General features: G+C 41.6%; 1 pseudogene; it reads left to right on the forward strand.

The window, feature by feature from the left end:
* The first annotated feature begins 19,580 nt into the window (after positions 1 to 19,580).
* On the forward strand, positions 19,581 to 20,119 carry LOC104877142 (annotated as a pseudogene).
* The last annotated feature ends 374 nt before the right edge of the window (positions 20,120 to 20,493 follow it).

Consider the following 20,493-nt stretch of genomic DNA (forward strand, 5'->3'; position numbering starts at 1 on the left):
AGTCAAGGCTTGGAGCACTCACTCGGGGAAGGGGTGGGTAGGAGTCTGGTCCAGCTGAGCCTCAGCCTGATAGGTAAACAAGGCAGACCCTCAAAAGGCTGTGACCCAGAGGCCTCCACACCAGACTCTTACCCTTCCTCCTCCCTACCTGTGACCTCCAACGGAGGGAGCCCACAAAGCCGAGGGAACATAGAGGGTGTGCGAGGAAGAAAATATCCAGTGTCTTCCTGGGCAGACATGGCCCCCTCCAAGCATGCACACGTACACTGTGTGCACATGGATGCAGGACAGAAACATCCAAGTAAGTGCAACTGTCCAGCAAAAATGGCTAAGGGCTGCCTCCCTTAGAGGCAGGAGCAGGGACCGGGTGATCTTTGGAGAGCTCTTTATTCCAAGATTTTCTGGAAAAATGTGCTCCATACCATGGAGGTCACAGAGATTGTCTCCCAAGCACTTAAACCAACAGGGAAGTACCCTGATCTACTCAGTTCGACAACGTATTTGGCAAGTCTACAAGCCAGGTGCCAGATCAGACATCAGGCACCCCCTGGGAATTAGGGAAAATGGTGCCTACTGGAAGCGCTCATCCTCCACGTGGGCCTGGCTGGGTAGTCACTGAGGGATTTTCAGAGTGTTCTTCCGCCCAGTTTAGGCCACACCAAAGGCTGAGACGCTGCATTCCCACCCCAGCTAGTGCCCCGCTGATAAGGAACTGGGGAAGTCTGAGGTCGCCTCTCTTCCTATGGCCCACCCTCCCCCTACAGTTCTGGCCCTAGCCAGGGCCCCAGAAAGGAAATCACTAAGGAGTATTGGGTGTCAATTCACAAACTAATTGATAAGTGGCACAGACCCACCACGGCTGTTCCCTGCGCAGCCCCTCCCCTGCGCTACAGACCACCGCGGCTGGCAGGCCCCGCCCCCGCCTGGCTGCAGAGCCAATTACTGTGGCCCTAATCGCCATGGTGGTGGAGGCGGCAGCGAGGCGTTAACAACTGTCTGCCCATCGGTCTCCTTCCTGGGGCGTTGTAGAGGGGATGACCCCTTGCAGCTCTCCTCGTAGGAGCATGAAACTGGATCTCAACAACAGGCCGGTGGCCGCCATCCAGGGTAACGCCTGGCTCCCTCTTGCTGCCTGCTGGTCTCCTGTGTGTTTGCCCGGCTCTTCCTGCCATGGGGCTGACAGCCCACAAGGACCTCTGGGGACTGCACATCTCCTGAGCACTAATGCCATTGTTCCCTTCAGCCGGCACTGCCAACAACTGAACTCAGGAAGGCGGGCACTCCCTGCCAGCCAGAGCAAATTGGGTGCCGGGCCATTGAGGTCTGGTTGGCATTTCCTGTGTTGGCTTTGGCTGGGGAGGCCAGGCCAGTGGGCTGCCCTCTTGACCTAAGCCAAGTCAAACAGGCACGTCCCAGACTCTGGAGCCCACTGACTTCTGCCCTGTGCCCCACAGGGAGTCCTGTTCCGGAAAAAAGGTCACTCCTCCCCTCCTTGGTTCACACTGAGCAGCCTTCCCCTGCCTTGTAGGGTGCTCTTACAGCCTGTGGCCTGGCCAGCCCCCAACTGTACTGTCCCAGAGCTGATTCCTCAGGCTCAGGAATGAAACCCATGGAATTCACAGATCTCTGAGCCTAGGGTAAGGCTCCTCCGCACACGGGCCATCAAGGCTACCACAGGGGCTTCGCTGGGGCCCTGAGCTCCTTAGATCTCCAGCTCCCATTGCATGGAGAGCAATTTCCTAAGTACTGTCCTTTGTTCCTGAGGAGCTGTGAGCACCTGGGCTCAGGAACCAGCCAGCACTCCCACCCCAATCCTAGAAGGGCTGGCTTCACCTGCAGCCTTCAGCTTTGCTGGCTCTGGTTCTCAGCCCATGTTTTCTTTGGCTCTGGTCTCCGGGACACCAGATTGTCCAAAACAGGACGACTTCATGATACTTATTTTCCCAAAGAGCAGAATCTGTAACACAATCAGTCCCTTTGTGTGTGGTGTGGTCCCAGGCCATCCCCTCCCTGGTTGTTCCCATCCTGGCCCCAACCAGGTCACTTTGGAGCCGAAATGGTCCTCATTCCCTGTGGCTGGAGGTCTCTGGCCTAGAATTGTGCAGGGTGAGGCAGAGAGGGCAGAGCCAAATCCCAACCCCAAAGACCATCTCCTGGTCCACAGCAGTCCCTTACCCTTTCCCCAGTCTTGTGATGGCAGCAGAGTCCCTGACTATGAATCCCAGCTCTGCCGTGTGCCAGCCACGTGTCTTGATTAAGGTACCACAGGGCTGTGCCACTCAGTAGCCTTGTCAGCAAAATAGGGACCACAAAGGCACCTTCGGTCTAGGACTTGTTCAGGAAGTCAACAGGCAAACAGTGCAAACTGTGACGTAAAATTAAATATTATTTGGCCTTAAAAAGAAAGGATATTCTGACACATGCTATAATATAGCTGAACCTTCAAGACAGAAAAAGTAAAATACACCAGACAGAAAAGAACAGATGTTGTATGAGAGTCAACTTTGCAGAGACAGAAAGTAAAAGGGTGGTTTCTCAGTGTCGGAGGAATTTTCTATTCAATGGGGACAAAGATCAGTTTGGGATAACAAAAAGTGCTGGAGATGGGAGGTGGTGACAGTTGCACAGCTAAGCAAATGCACTGAACTGCATACTTAAACATGGGTAAAATGGCTAATCTTATGTGATGCATATTTTACCACAATTTTAAAATATAGGTTTTGGGGAAATACGTCAAAATGTTCATAATGAGTATTTGTGTGTTAAGGGATTGTGAGTGATCTTTGTTTTATTCCTTTTAGTTTCCAATATTGTCCCCCAGTAAGTGAGGGGATTTTTGTTGTTGTTTTAAGGAAGCTCACTCCAGCATCTCCCAGATGTGTGTGGGGGCTGGGGAGAGGGGGTCCAGAGGCTCATCCAGCTGCAGTTATACACAGGAAGAGCGCAGCCTGCTGGGGGTGGGGGCTCAGACTTTCAGGCTCCTCAAGCTCTCTCTGCCCTATGGACGGACAGGCTCCTCTGCTGTCCTCTCACACAGGTCTTGCCTGGCATCCTCTCCCCAGGAACAGCCGAAAGGGGCTGCCCTAGCAGGAATGTGGGCACAGGGCTCTCTCAGATGCTCACTACTCAAACTGCCTTCCCACTGCTGCTCCACCCCTGCCCAGCTGCAAAAACAACAGCCCATACCCGAAGCCCTTTTACTGCAGCCAGTGGAGGCTCAGTGTGCAGTGGCAGGAGCAGGGACGGGGCCTGCAGCCCTAAGAAGATGTAGGGGCAGGGGTGCAGTCTGCCTAGGAAGCCTGGCTCGGAGGTGTGTGGGGAAGGGACTTGGGGAGGCCTGTGGGACTTGGGAACTGGGGGCCAGCTCTGCCAGTGACCTCCCTGGCTCCCTGGGGATTGAGGAGGGGTGAGAGCGGAGGAGGGAGGAAGTCAAGCCACTTGGGAACCCACTGAGCCAAGATGTGGGTAGGAGGCGGCACCATACTGGCTCCTGGTCTGGCGAGGGCGAGGCTTTCCCACGGGGTGCTACCGGCCACTGGGCTCTTGTGGGGTCATCACTTCAGGTGGGGTCTAGGAGCCTCGAGAACTTTCATTGCTGTCCTCTCTTTGGGGAGATGGGCCTGGCAGGCGGGGCAGGGCCCAGAGGGACTCTCTCCTCTCTGCGCCACTGCCATAACCCTTAGGGCCTGCTGTTCAGCTTCCTCACCATCCGCTCCAGTTTCCTCTACGGAATCCTCAGTGATGAGACAGGGACACAGAGCTTGTATCATCACCAACACCCCGAAGGCCCCAGTCACAGGTGCAAGCCCGGCCTTGATCCTTAAAGGTCAGAACGAGGAAGCAGGAAGGGTGTCTTTGCAGGCAGAGAAGCTGTGTGACCAGGTACTCCACTAACCCCCTCTGAGCCTCCGCTTCCACCAACATAAGATGAATGTGTTAACGTTGACCCTCTTGAGCCCTGGAAGGCTTAGAGATCATCTACAAGAAGTCTCTGGCGCAATGGAGGTGCTTGACTGTGATTCCTTTTTTTTTTAACCCCCTGGTATTGAGTATTGAGTTTGTTTATTTATTTGCTTGTTATTTACTTATTTAGAGACAGGGACTTGCTAAGTTGTCCAGGATGAGCTTGTTTCAGCCTCCCATAGTTCTAGGAGTACGAGCATGCACCATTGTGCCTGGCCTTCACCGTATTTCTTATTACCAAAGCCCAAAAGGTGAAATTAACTGAAATTAGGAAGACCCACTCCCCCGACTTCAGTTCTTATCTCAGCTATTTCCACTCCCTAAATTCTGCTCAATGCAGGGAACACACTTTTGAACTTCCCCACCCCCATCACCATCACACACATGCTCAGGTCAAGAATCAGTTAATCAAACTATACTGTGAAGTTAGACAATGACTACCTGTGGTCAGGATGTTCCTGGCTACATGTGTCAAACCAGGCATGGAAACTCCTCCTGGGACAGAAAGAGCCAGTTGGGGAGAGGGTGAGCCTCAGACCTCGGAGCTGCCAGCAGCCACTGTCTGCAGGTCGGTCACTGAGGGTCATTTGTGCCCCAGGCACGGCAGAATGCTGCTAGGATCTCGAACTCTGGCCTCCTGACTGGGTGGCACACTTGTGCTGTTCTGAACCAGTCTGAGGCAGTTACAAGTGAGTATGAGTCCTTGAAAGAGGAATTACCAGGAGGAAAGCTATCACTAAGCTGGGCATTGTGGCACACACCTGTGATTTCAGCTACCCCAGGCTGAAGCAAGAGGATCATGAGTTCAGGGCCAGCCTGGGTAACTTAGCAAGATTTTGTCGCAAAAATAAATAAATAAATAAGAGGATGTAGCTTAGCGGTAGAATGCCCTAGGTTCAATCCCCTCTGGTGAGAAAGAAAGACAGAAAATAAAGTTGGCTTTCTTTTTCTCAATTATCTGGTCTTTGACATTATAGTTAGGTCTCTAACTATAGTTAAGTACACTAGAATCGCCTTTCATGGAGAATTTTTTAACTTTTTTCAGTGTGCGGTGGAGAGCCAAACCTACTACTTTACAATAGTACTGCAATGGTTTAAAATCTTTGAGGCTGTTACCTTTTATCAATGGTCACTGTTACTGTCTCTGCCACCAACAGGACCCCTGAGCCTGTGGGGGGTGGTCTCGAGGCTACTGCATGACTTCTAAATCCAACTTTTAATATTTAATGTTCAGTGTCCATGTTATCATAGCTGAGGCAATAACAGAGTGCACATTTCTTTGTGCGTGATCACGAACTATATTTGTGATTGTGCTGAGCACACTGAGCCTACTTCATAAGCCTGCTGTAGACATGAAAAAGGAATAAGAGATAAGGCTGTTAACCAAAAGTCAAAATCCTCCAGTCTAAGGGATGACACTATTTCTCATTACTGAATTTCCCCTTGTACACTAGCTGTTTTCTGTTTTCAATGTGGCGGTTGCTATAAAGGTGCTCAGTAAATATTTGTTACATATTGAATGTTGATTATTTAGACCAACTATTACCACACAACAGGGAGCATTAATAGGGAAATTTTACTCCTAACTGCATGCCCTGGTGCCACTGCTTGTGTCTGTCATTAGAATTTCCCTTCAAATTCCTAGTCATTGACCATGGTCAAGTGGCAGGGATTCTCAAGAGCAGAGCCAGAGTCTACAAAAATTGAAACCCACATTTGGACCAAGTACAGCATCTAGTTTGGAAGAAGCAACCAAATAATGAACTCCCTGCATTAGCTGAGAATAGGGTTTTGTCCTTTTTTTCCCTCCTCAGACACAAACACGAACCTTAGCCAAGACTCAAGTAACTCAAAAAGTTAAGCACAAGGAGAATATGTTGAGAAGACCAAGAGGGACCCCAGGCATGGCTGGACCTAAGAGCCTACAACCACTCATTCCAAATCATCAGCTCACTTCTTTGCTCTCTCGCTCTAGGACTTGGCTCTGCTCACTTCTCTGAAGCACTTGAGTGACCTTCTTATAACCACACAAGCTCTCCCCATGAGGTAGGAAAAGTGGTCACTGACAGACCAGAGCCACGCTCCTTAGAATAGATTCTCTAAACTTGCTTTCTTCTAGGGTCCATTTAGCAAGTTGCAGGGGAAGTCTGAATGGCTTGCTCCGCCAATGCATATGAACTTGAATGTTTGGCCAGTCCTGGGTGGTCTGCCATGCCTGTGGTTAAGGACATTTGGGGCACCAGGAGGCACTGGGATTGACAGTTCCACCCAAATCACATGGGACGAGGAGGGGCAGTTCCCAACGGAAAGGGGGTGTGGAGCAGACAAAAACAACAGGTGTCCATGACAATAGCACTTGTTCTCGGGTTGCGTAGAGACATGACTTATCCACCAAAACAATCAGAAAGGGATGAAAACAGTAGTGTGTTCACATGCCCAAGTGTTGAGTCAAAGGCCTTCAGGAAAAGGAAGTGATCTTATGGTCTAAAGGAGATTCCTTAGAACAGCAGGAGAAAGACACGTGTTTTGATATGCTTCCCCTCTTCCAGCTGAATGTTATCGTCATAATCACCTCATCTCCACATTAAGTTCAGGAAACTCATTTGATAGACTAGTTACGTAGAATGTTTGAAATGTGGACACTGCAGCAAAATCTGGAAGATTTTCAACATTATCGCATTGCTGGTTAAGAAAATGAGCCTGCTGAAGGATTTCTTAGTTTTCTTTTTTTTCTTACAAATATCTTATTTCTGATTATAAATAGCATTATTTATTTTAACTGTTTTTGTGCCCAGAACAGGACCCAAATAAAAATAAAAATCACTTGAGATTTATTAGAATTGGGTGTGACTGCAAGTGACAGAAACCCCCAAATAGCGGTGGCTTTAGCAAGACTGAAGTTTGTTTTACATGAAGTCCAAAGATAAACAGTCTAGGCTGGTGTGGGAACTCCACTCTTCAGAGACCTCAGGGTGCCACACTCCTGCCAGCTCACTACCCTACCATTCCTTCGGCATGGCCAGAAAGAGCAGAAATGCAGCTCGCAGGAGAAGGGCTGAGCTCTTTCCAGCTTTCTCCTGGAGAGGCTTCTCAGAAGCAGCAACACATTTCTGCACCGCACCATTCCTTTGTTAAGAACATTTTCACACGGCCACATCAACCTGCTAAGGAACCTGGGACAGGCAGTCTATTCTAGGTGGCTGTTTGTTCAGCTGAAATTCTATCAGTATAGAAAAAGGGAAGTCTAAGTGGGGGGTATCTAGAGGTCTGTGATAAATCCATAATTATACTATCCAAAGACAGTCACTGTTAACATCTTGGCATATATCATGAGACGTGTGTGTGTATGCACACATACATCCACACATTGCATACTCATAAATGTACATGTAGACATATAAACTCGTTTATATGTATTATATAAATAATTTTTAAAAATTGAGGTCCTACCAAATATATCATTTTTCCACCCTGCTTTTTTAAAAAAATTGCAGACTTTAGTCTCTTTTTTAAATCTGCTTAAACTAAGGGTAGTGGCACACACCTATAATCTCAACAGTCAGGAGGCTGAAGTGAGAGGATTAGACTATGTAGTGAGACAGTATCTCAAACAAATAAGTCATTTTTATTATTTATTTATTATTTTCATTTGGTGTTTTTGAGACAGGGTCTCACTATGTAGTTGAGACTGACCTGGAACTCACTATGTAGCCCAGGCTGGTCTTGAACTCACAGTGAACCTCTGGCCTCAATCTCCCAAGTGCTGAGATTACAGGCATGCGCCATCATGCCCAGCTAAAGAAGTCATTTTTTAATTTAAAAAAATCTTTTCAAAATATGTTTTAGCATTGAATCAGTTATAGTTATTAAAATATTGACCACTCCAACTGTAATGTTTTATAATTTTCTTTTATTTTTAAAATTTCAGTGTAATTCAAATAGATATTATAAAGAAAATGTGGGCCGGGAATTTAGCTCAGTGGTTCAGCTGCCTGCCTCTCAAGCACAAGGTCCTGAGTTCTATCCCCAGCACCAAAAATGAAAATGTTTTTGTAGGGTGTGGTGGCACATGCCTGTAATCCCAGCACTCGGGAGGCTGAGGCAGGAGGATCGATGTGAGTTTGAGGCCAGCCTGGGCTACAGAGTGAGTTCCAGGTCAGTCTCAACTACATAGTGAGACCCTGTCTCAAAAAACAAAAGAAAACAAAAGAAAATGTTTTTGAAAAATAGTCTTCTTCCTTCTATGAAAAAATAAACAAAATTTCATAACATATTACTTAAAGAATAACATTAGTTAATATTCTGTGTACCATAATCTTAAAAGAATGGCCAAAATGTTACAGTACAAGTCATGGACAAAAATACTCTTACAAAAAAGAAACAGATAGGTAATAGCACAAAACTTTCTTTTCAATGAGCTAAGAGGTCCTAGCGGTATAAATGAAACAGGTTGGCATATTTATTGAAATATTTTTGAAACCAAGGAATATATGATTTGGGGAATTATTAGAACTTCTCCCTACTTCCTATTTCTCTATCTTCTTTTTTAAAAAGTCTTTTTAAACACTTAACAGAAACTATGTATGATAAATTTTTACTGTATTTTTTCATAAAATAGCTCCCACAGGCATTTACATAGATTAGAAGGAAGGTAGATGATTAAGGAGGGCCTACTCCTGTGGGATATTTTCTTAGATCACAGAAGTCAGAGTTCAGTTGGGGAAAAGGGTTCAGACTGTCCACTAAATAGATGTTTTTAAAAAAGCTAAAATGCAGGACTTGATAACCAGATGCTGGGACCACCAATTATTTCAAGGGTGCCATTCTTAAACACAGCCCTGTCCAATCATCTACGTGGATTTTTGCCCCTGACTTAGGAAATAGCATTTCAAAGATGTCTTTCCCATAAGGCAAAGTCTCAAACATACATTTAATCCTGGACGTGGGGATGATCTCACCTCCTTGCCCAGAAGAGAGAGAAGTGGGACACTACTGACCCACTCTCCCCAATTTTAGTCCTTATTTCCACTCTTGGTTTTTCACACCAGAAAAACAATGCAACACTTAAACATGTGTATCCTATTTATTTCACTTAAGAGTATAATCTCAAAAAAAAGAGTATAGTCTCAAGACCCATCCATTTAGCTATTAATGTCGGAAGTTCATCCTTCTTTGTGGTAGAGTAGTGCTCCATTGTGTTAAAAACCCCACATCTTTATCCACTTGTCAGCTGATGGGCATTTGGGCTGTTTCCATGATTTAGCCAAGATTTTCTTTTAAATATATGTTTTTACTTTATAAATTCTGTTTATAAAAGATTTTTGTACTTTTTGGTAGTAGTGGGGGATGTGATTCAGTAGTGGAGTGCTTCCCTAGCACGGATGAGGTGCTGGATTTAATCTCCAACACTATAGGAAATATTTTAACTATTTATTATGAATTACTTACACATTTAGAGGAGATTACAAAGAAATGTGAATCCTTCCTTCTCATGTACTCTTTTTTTTTTTTTTTTTTTTTAGGCAGGGTCTCACTATGTAGTTGAGACTGACATGGAACTCACTATGTAGCCCAGGCTGGTCTCAAACTCACAGCAATCCTCCTACCTCAGCCTCCAAAGTGCTGGGATTCAGGAGTGCGCCACCATACCCGGCTCTTCTCATGTACTCTTTCCCCAGTCTCCTCCAGTGGTAAGTGGTAACAATGATATAATATCAAATATCTTGTTCAACAACGGTATAATATCAAAACCAAAAAATTGACATTGGTAAAATCCATAGAGCTTATTTAGATTTCACCAGTTGTACATGCACCGTGTGTGTGTGTGTGTGTGTGTGTGTGTGTGTGTGTGTGTGTATGTGTATGCTGCTCTATGCAATCATGGGCAATCACTACCACAATCATCAAGAAACTCAATTGTACTGTCACTAGATTCCTTTGTGTTACTTCTTTAGGCCATGCTCATCTCTCTGCCCCCCGGTCCTAACTCCCAGAAACCATTAATCTGCTTTTTACCTCTATAATTATGTTATTTCATAAATGTTACATGAATAGAATTATGTAGTACTGAATGTGTATTTTTAAGGTTATATATATATATATTTTTAAAACAGGAGCACAATTTCCTTGAAGTTCATCGAAGTTATTTGATATAGCAATACTTTGTTTATTTTATTGCTGAGCAGTGTTCCACTGTTTAGATATACTGTACAAGCCTGTTTGAGCATTCACCAACTGAAAGACATTTGAAGAGTTTCCTGTCTTTGGTTATTATGATTAAAGCTTCCATGAACATTTATGTACAAGTTCCTATTTGGACATTCTTTCTCAAAGAAAAATGCTGGGTTGTATTATAAATTCATAGTTTTGAAAGAAATTGCCAAACTGCAGCTTTCCTTTTATACTTAACAATATGTTCTCAACAGCTCTCCTAATCATTAAGCATTTATTATGTTATTATTCCTTAAAACATGATATTCCATTATACTACTGTAGTATAATGTCCCAGATCAATCTCCTAATTTTTAACATTTAGGTTTATTTCTTTTCTTTTCTTATCTTTTCTTTTTTTGCTACTAGGAATCGAACTCGGGTCCTTGCTCTTGCAAGGCAGGCAGTGGAACCGCTGAGCTAAATCCCCAGCCCTAGGTTTATTTCTTTTTGTATTATAAATAATAGTGAAAAACATTATTGTGATTAGTCTTTGTGCCTGTTTCTAATTATTTCCTAAAAATAAATTTCTAAACATGGACATGGTTGTTAAAAGAGTATAAATGAGGGCCGGAGATTTAGCTCAGTTGTTCCGCTGCCTGCCTCACAAACACAAAGTCCCGAGTTTGATACCTGGTACCAAAAATAAATAAATAAATAAAAGCGGGGGTATGAATGAATGTTCTAAACTCTTTTGCTATGTCTCCCCAAATTATCCTACTTCAGAGTGCTACAAACACTCCTATAGCAATACATGAAAATTGGGACAAAATTTCTGAAATATTAATAATACCCAATATCTTAGACTGTAAGTGACAGAAAACTTCATTCAAAGTCATATGAACAATAAAGAAATGTATAATTTCATATAAGAAGTCTAAAGATAGGGCAACTTTTGGAGTTGTTGATTTTGTGGTCTGATTTTAATAAAAGATACTGTAGTACATAGACCAACCGTGCAGGCTCTGATACCGGACTGCTGGTTTTACATCCTAGTTCTTCCACTTACTAGGTGTATGACATGGAACAAGTTACCAGCCCTGTTTATTCATCAGTTTCCTCTTTTGAAAGTGGTCATGGAATAGTTCCTATTTCCACATTGTTATAAGGATGGGAAGAGTTAATATATGTAAATTACCCACTAAGTGTTGATGTTATGAAGCGCCTAGGCTCCCCATTTTTCTCTTTTGCCATCCTAAGCATGTAATTTTATCCCCAGTAGTGAGTCCTTATGGTCACAAGATAGTTGTAATGACACCACGAAACATATTCAAGAGGATTAGAAATAGAAGACACTCTACTGTCTTATTTATTTCCTTCTTAAGTGCAAGGAAAGCTTTCTAGAAAATCTCCCCAAAAGATCCTTCCCTCATATCCTATTGGTTAGAAAATGGGTTACACTAACCAATACGGAAAAAAAAAAAAGGAGAATGAAATTACTATGATTGACCTAGGCCAACCAAGAATTACCCAGGTGCTAGGGTGAATTCCTCTGAAGGTAGAAACATAATCAGTTCTATTAACAAGGAAGAAGAAAGAATAGATAGCAATTGGACCAGAATGTCTGCCATAAATCACATAGAAAAATGAACAAACTGTATGTCCAGAATTCATAAGAAGGCATTCAAATGATCAAAAGCATATTCAAAATGTTCATCTGATTAATGAACAAAGAATGCAAATTAAAGGAGTTATATTTTCACTAGCATGTTAGGAATGGTGAAAAGAATGACAATATCCACAACATATAAGGTATCTAGTAATCTTACACAAGATGTGTACTATCTATAAGGACAAAATTATAAAATTTTACTGAAAAAGTCTGGAAACCTAAGTAAATGGACATATATGCCATGCTCATAGATAGGAGGATTCAGGATCTTAAAGATGTCAATTCACCTTGAATTGACTCACAGATTTAAAGAAATTTCTATAAAAATTGCAATAGAGGGTTTAATATGTGTATGTTAATTCCTGAAACTACTTAAGACACCAAAAGAAAATAACTAGGCAAGGAAATTTTTCTTACCATATAGCAAGACTGAAAAAATGGCAATGTTTAAGATAATATCAGCCAGGCTTGGTGGCGCACGCCTGTAATCCCAGCACTCGGGAGGCTGAGGCAGGAGGATCGCTGTGAGTTCGAGACCAACCTGGGTACATAGTGAGTTCCAGGGCAGTCTGAACTACATAGCGAGACCCTGTCTCACTCACTCCCCAAAAAAGATAATGTCAGATTGGGTTAAGAGTGGTAGGCAAATTTTACAGTGAAATAAAATAGAGGACCCCAAACTGACTCACACATTATGGAAACTGGGCATATGAATGGTGACATTGCACATCACCAAAGAATGGATAAAGCAAATTGGATTATCACCTTTTGCCCTACATAAAAAGTAATTACTAATTATATGTTCAAAAATTTTAAATGTTAGAAGGGACTAGAGGTACAGCTCAGTAGTAGAGCATTGGCCTAGCATGAAGGAGGCCCTAGATTTAATGCCCAACATTAATTATTAATTTTTAAAATAAAATACTTACAAGAAAACATAGGATATTATATATGACTTTGATCAGGAAAGTTTTTTTTTTTTGTACCAGAAATCAAACTCAGGACCTTGAGCTTAGGGAAGGATTTCTTAATACACAAAGGGCAGTCACAATAAAATACAAAATTAATATATTTGAACAGACTAAAATCAAGAATTCTAGGTCTGGGGATTTAGCTCAGTGGTTCTACTGCCTGCCTTGCAGGCACAAGGTCCAAAGTTCAATCCCCAGCACCAACAAAACAAAACAAAACAAAAAAGAATTCTATTCAAAGACATTTAAAAATGGGTAAGAAAACAGGCCATCAACTAATAGAATACACTTATAAAACTAATAACTGAGAAAATATTAGTATTTTGAATATATTAAGAACTCCTACAAATCTATTGGAAGAAATTTTTTAAAAACTCAAAAGTGCCAGGTGTAGTAGTGGTGCACACCTGTAACCCCACGTAGGAGCCTGAGGCAGGAGGATTATCTTGTGCTTGAGACCAGCTGGGCTGCAGAGTGTTTTAAAGGCCAGGCTGAACTACATAGTGAGACCCTGTCACACAAAGTGATAAATAAATAAATAAAAGTCCCCAAAAAGCAGGATACTAAATCAAGATTTAAAAATCAATACCTTTTCAATGCACTAATAATGAACTAGATGAGAAAGAAACCAGGAAAATAATTCCATTCCCAATAGCTTCGGAAAAAACCAACTATGAATCAAACTAACCAAAAAAATGAAAGACCGCTACAATGAAACTTTCAGAACACTAAAGAAATAGAGACACTAGAAAATGAAAAAATCTTCCTTGTTCATGGGTCAGCAGAATTGATATTGTTAAAATGGCTTTTATTACCAAAAGCAATCTGCAGATTCAGTGCAATCCCCATCAAAATCCAGTAAGACTCTTCACAGAACTAGAAAACAATCCTAAAATTTATATGGAAACGCAAAAGCCCCACAATAGCAAAAGCAATTAAAAGACAAAAGAACATTGGACTGGGAATTTAGCTCAGCGGATCTACCGCCTGCCTTGCAAGCGCAAGGACCCAAGTTCGATCCCTGGTACCAAAAAACAAAAAAAAAAAAAAAAAGACAAAAGAACAGCAATGGCAATATAATAATATCCAATTTCAAATCATACTATAAAGTCATAGTAACACAAACAACATGGTACTAGTGCAAAAATAGATCAGTGGGATCAGAGGATACAGAAACAAACCCACATGACTGTGACCATCTGATTCTTGACAAGAAGCCCAAAACATACATTGGCTAAAAAAGCCTCCTTAACAAATTGTGCTGGACTTCCAGGAAGATAGCTGGATTAGGTAAGAGCATAGAAACAGCCTCTTTGAGATTTTGTGTCCACATGCTGGGCTATAGAAATGTGAGAAAAAGGAGGTAAGTGAGGATCTGGGGTGGATCTGAAGTGAGAATTGAAGCCCATGGGGAGAGTGAAAAGAAAGACCTCAATGCAGAAGGAGCTGGCAAGTGGCACTTTCTCCCTGAGCCTTGACACACTTAATGGGTGAGGCAGATTGAACCTGCAGGCAAATGGAGACTACTGGCAACCTCAAAGGCCTCCACAGAGAAATGTAACAGTGGAACAGAGCAAGGCATGCAGCAGACTGTAGTGGATGGTGAGTTATTTGGATTCAGACATCCCACAGGAGAGGATGATTGGGCAGTAGCCATCTCAGAGAGAAGCCAGCCGAACTTGGAACCCAGAGGAGCTGCAGGCTGGCTCCATCTAGCAGCTCCCAATGTCAGGGTGAAACAGAACGAAGTTCAAATTGGCAGGAGGTCAAAGAGTTGAGTTCAAACTGCCAGAAGTCACATGGAGTGTTGCAGCCTGAACAAATCAGGTTCCAGCTTCACAACCAGAAACCACCTGAACTTCAGTAGAACTAAAGGTGCAGGCTTGCTGGGATTATCTACTACCCTGTCATAAGTTACAGATGTTTTCCTGGGATTAATCAACATGGATATGGGCTCTGTCTGCCCACTGTGTCTACCAGTGACAGCAGAGACACATCTTGAAGCGAAGTGGATTTTATTTTCTTCTTTTTTTGGTTATGTGTTTTTTTATTGTTCTAGTTTTTATATGAGTGTGGACATATTTTCTAGTTTTTTGTTGTTATTCTGTTCTTTGTTTTTATTTCTTCTTTTATTTCTTCTCTTTTTCCCTTTTGTCTTCTTCACCAGTTTCCAAAAGTTTGTATAATCTTCCTTCATTCTCCAGCCTTATTCCTAATCTCTTCTTCTTCTTCTATTTCTCTGTTATCCCCCACTAACCTCTTAAATTTTCTCCTCTGAGGGTAAAATTGCCATATTGAGGGAATATTTACTGTATACAATTTTCTGGTTTGGTTTAGACTTTGTTATATAACCACAAACATAGTTCATGTGGTTAAAAGTGACAAATTAATAGTTATCACAGTTTGCCATTTTATAAACTATGTTTGATGCTATTGCTATTGCTGATTATAATACTTTAGCCAAGATGATGTAATTGTTTTAGTCAGTTGTTCTTCCTGGTACATCAGCCTGAGATTGCCTAAGGGTCATAAATAATACTGTAAGCCAGTGGCCAAGCATGAAGGATTAGGCCAAATAGGCAGCAACTTCTCATCCCCAATAAATTGAAGAGGTAGGATCTTGCAACCGGCTCAAAACCCAAAAGTCAGCTACATCTGGAAGACATATCTAAGTAGTCATTTCTTAAGGGCTCTAAATACTAGCAATAAAACTACTTACCATAAGCAATTTACAATCACCAACCCAGGAATTAAACTGAAAAGAAAGAAAGAAAGAAAATTCGAAGACACTTAAGAAAGATGCAATTCAAGACTTCCAGCTCACCAAAGACAAACCCAGGGGCAATGAAGTGGAATAATTCCAAAGCCACCACGTAGATTCTCTGAAGTGGTAACAGCAGAAATAACGAATGAGGCTGTAGAAAAAATCAAATCAGAAATAATTTCTCAGGTAATCACAGAGATGGTGACCATAATGAAAGACATAGTTAGTTACTCTAGAGCAGATACAGATTTTAAAAAAAAAAAGAAGAAGGATCTTAGGAAAATAATGGAAACCATAAATGTCCAACATAGGAAAGAAATGAAGTCCATGAATTAGATTCAAACAGATGGCCAGGAGATTAAAATTTCCACTGAAAATATATGCAGCATAATGAGCCAATGTGAGAACTGAATATCAGATATAGAAGACAGGATTGTGGTTAGCAATCATGAAAAGAAAGATTTCTTTAAAAAAAATCAATGAATCAAAGAGTTGAAGCTGGGTATAGTGGTGTATGCCTTTAATCCCAGCACTCGGGAGGCTGAGACAGGAGGATTGCTGTGAGTTCGAGACCAGCCTAAGCTACACAGTAAGTTCCCAGTCAGTCTCAACTACATAGTGAGACTCTGTCTCAAAAAAACCCCAAAAACAAACAAAAAAAAGAGTTGATTCTTTGAAAGATTAAAAAATTGACAAACCCTTAGCTAACCTTATAAAAAGAAAGAAAAGATTCAAATCCATGTAATTAAGAATGAAAAAGGTGAAGATATGCATGGAGATATTTAAGAAGATATAGGGGAGGACCAAGGGTTTAACTCAGTGGTTCTGCTGCCTGCCTTGCAAGTGCAGGGACCCGAGTTCAATCCCCAGTACAAAAAAAAAAAAAAAGTAGTAGAAGATATAGGGGAGAGGGGGAAAATAGATATAAAAATTCTAAATAAACCAATATCAGTCAATGAAATTGAAGATGTAATTAAAAACCTACTGACAAAGAAAAGTTCAGGCCCTGATTCACTGCTGAATTCTATAAGAAATTTAGAGAAGACCTAATGCTACCACTTCTCAAACTCTCTAATGAAGCTGAAAGAAAGCTATGTCTTAGTTACTCTTCTCTCATTATGGAGACAAAATACCTAACACCCAAAGTTAAAAGGGAAAGGGTTTATTTACCTCACAGTTCGTAGAGGTTTCAATACATAATTGGCTGGCTCCAAGGCAGAGTGGCACATGATAGAGGGGCAACAGTTCTTGACTGTGGAAAAGTGCAAAAGCAACAAGGGAATTTAACAGTATCTTTTTGTCCCTTTTATCTAATCCAGATTACTTAGGGTAGATAGCACTCACACCCTTAATCCTTGAGTTTTTGAGCCTAGCATTGTACCATGAATCAATCACACACTCTAGATTCAGCCACCTCTAAAAAAGCTCCATCTAAGACTTCATGAGGCTTTGAGGGGACATCTAGACACAAACCACAACAGAAGCAATGGTCCCAAATTCATTCCTGGAAGCAAGCATTACCCTGACACCAAACCAGAGAAGGATACGACCGAAAAAGAACTACAGGCCAATCTCCCTAATGAACATAGACACAAAATCCTCAATAAGATACTGGTGAATAAAATGCAGCAAATCATCAAGAAGATTATACACCATGACTAAGTAGGATTCATGCCAGGGTTGCAGAGATGGCTCAACATACACAAATTAATAAATATAGTGCACCATATTAACAGAGCCAAAGACAAAAACTATATGATCCTCTCAATAGATGCAGAAAAAACATTTGACAAAGTCCAACACCCATTCATGATTAAAAAAAAAACCTACAGAATATTGAAATGGATGATCTTTATCTCAGTCTTATAAAAGCCACCTATGACAAACCAACAGCCACCATAATCTTGACTGTAAAATCATAAACAAGACAAGGATGTCCACTACCATAACTCTTATTGTAGTTCTGGAACTCTTATTATAGTTCTGGAAATACTAGCCAGAGAAATTAGACAAGAGAAACAAATAAAAGGAATAAGGATAGGAAATGAAGAAGTTCAATTATCGTTATTTGTGAATGACATGATGCTCACATAGAAGACCCCCAAAAACTACACCAAAATACTTCTAGATTTAATAACCAAATTCAGTAACATAGCTGGATACAAAGTCTACATTCAAAAATTGATAGCATTCCTGTACACAAATAACAAACTCACTGAAAGATAAATTAGAGAAACAGCACCCTTCACAGGAACACCCAAAAAATGAAATATCTAGAAATCAATCTTAAAGAAGGAAGTATGTTGAAAACTACAGTACTCTGAAAAAGAAGATTGAAGAGGATATCAGAAAATGGAAAAATATCCCTTGTTCTTGGGTAAGAAGAACCAATATAATGAAAATGTTTATACTTTCAAAATTGTTATAAAGATTTAACGAAATCCCAGTCAAAATACCAATAGCATATTTTACAGAATTAGCAAAACAATCCTAAAATACATTTGGAACCTAGAAGAGACCTAGAATAGCAAAAACTTTGGGCAACAAAGGCAAGGTAGGGGCATCACAACCCTTACTGTGAAATTATACTACAAAGCTGTATGTACTGTGATTAAAAGAAACAGCATGGTACCGGCAAAAAAAAAAAAAAAAAAAAAAAAAAAAAAAAAAAACTGGAAAAAAAAAAAAAAAAAAAAAAAAAAAAAAATCAAGAATCACTGGAACAGATCAGAAGATAAAGAAACAACTCCAGACATACTCAGCCATTTTATCTTTGACAAAGGAGCCAAATACCTTCACTGGAAAGTATTAGGTATTTATAGTTTGATCCCCAGTACCAAAAAAAAAAGTAGAAACGGCAAATTAATATATGAAACAATGCTCAGCATCACTGGTCATTTGAGAAATGCAAATTAAAACAATGCTGAGATGCCATCTTACTCCAGAAGGAATGGCTGCTATCAAGAAATCAACCAATAACAAATGCTGGTGGGGCTGTGGAGAAAAAGGAACCCTTCTCCACTGTTGTCAAGGGTGTAGACTGGTGCAACCACTGCAGCAATCAGTGTGGAGATTCCTCAAAAAGCTAAAACTAGAGGTTCCATTTGACTGAGCTATTCCCCTTTGGTATCTTCCAGGAAGAATTAAAAGCATCACATCACAGCGATATATGCACACCCATGTTCATAGCAGCACAGCTTGTAAAAGCTAAATCTTGGAAACAGCCCAAATGACCATCAACTGGTGATTGGAAGGTGTGTGTGTGTGTGTGTGTGTGTGTTTAATACAATGGAGTACTGCTCTACCATAAGGAAGGATGAGCTTCAGACATTTCTAGCTAAATGGATGGACCTCGAGACCATACTTTTTAATTTAATTAATTAACTTATTTATTTATTTGGTACCAGAGACCAAACTTAGGACCTTATGCTTATGAGGCAGGTGGCAGAACCACTGAGCTAAATCCTCGGTCCAAGACCATCCTCTTAAGTGAAATAAATCAGACACACATATTTAAATACTGCATTGTTTCTCTGGTGTGAAAAACTGAAAGTGGAAATAAGGATGAAAATAGGTAATAGATATTGGGAACTTGGAATAAAATGTTCAAAAGAGAAGGGGAATAAGGGAGGGGTAGGGGAAAGGAAGGAAGAAAGAATGGAAGAAAAGAATGGAAACAAAGCTTTGTAAAGAAGGAGAAGAGGGACTGAAGGGAGGGGAGTGGAGTGGGGAAAAAGGGAAGAAGCAAGATACGTCATGTAATTCCCTATGATGACCGCTATCATTATGTATATCTAAAATGTACCAATTAAAAATGTGGAGGAAAAAATGGTGCCGGGAAACCTGGATATCTACATACATGTAGATTAAAACTAGATCCTCATCTCTTACCCTGTTCAAAATTCGGTTCAAACGGATCAGAGAACTAGGTTTAAGACCTGCCTCTTTGAAAGTGCTACAAGAAAATACAGGGGAAATATTTGAAGTGAAGACACAAATCATAACAGTAAGAATCAATAAATGGAACTAAAAGTTTAAAAGTTTCTGCACGGTCTCCAAAATGGCCTTGTGGAGAAGGAGGGGTCTGGGCCTGGGCAGCAGCAGCAGCACCTGAGAGTGTCACCTTGTCTGACATAGATTGCTACATCACGCATGAGATCTACAGTGGCAAGGATTCCCCGGGCCAGTTTGAGTATGAGCTGGAACAGGCCCTGAAAGCCCAGTACATTGTCATCAGGCTCACCTGAGCCGGTGAAGAGACATGGGCTGGATCACCGTGGGCGACTGCCTGCATAAGACAGCTGTGCTGGTGGGCACTGCCCCTGGATTGTTCCTACTATATCTCCCTCCCGCTGGTGTGCTGAGGTTGGTCTGCTGCACGCTGTATGGGAACTCCTGGCAGTGTGTCCCTCACTGTAAGTACCAAGGAGAGAGTATGATGCCTATAAACTGTCTCTACTGCCCCTTCACACATTCAACTCCTCTGCTCTGGCGGTGCTGGTCTGGAAGGATGACCTGTACAGAAAAAGAATGCACAGCACGATAGCACTGGCCGCCCCGGTGTACTGTGTAAAGATTTGTGAACTCTATGCTATATAACTCCAGTGAACAGGGAGGGGAGCAAAACCAAACAGCCTGCAAGAGACAAGAGCATGCAGAGGTTTTTTGTTTTGTTTTGTTTTGTTTTTTAAATCAAGTAACACTTTGCTCTGTGAGGCTGTGGAGCCTGGGAAGGTGTTTGGTTTAATATTTGTTTTTTGTTTTGTTTTGTTTTTAAAAAACACAGATCATGGGTGTACTAAGGGTTTTTTTCAGCTTATTCCAAAAATGTGGATTTCCATAACCCCAGACGGGGTTTGAGGCTATGGAAGTCTTAACTGGGCAGTGGACTGTGGATAGAAGCCAACACTGCCGAGCGAGTAGGAATGTTCTTTGGGGGGGTCTTTAAGTACAGTGTTTAACTGTACCATTCA

Source organism: Fukomys damarensis, unplaced genomic scaffold (assembly GCF_012274545.1).
Source record: "Fukomys damarensis isolate Sample0158 unplaced genomic scaffold, DMR_v1.0_HiC HiC_scaffold_21, whole genome shotgun sequence".
Lineage (NCBI taxonomy): Eukaryota > Metazoa > Chordata > Mammalia > Rodentia > Bathyergidae > Fukomys > Fukomys damarensis.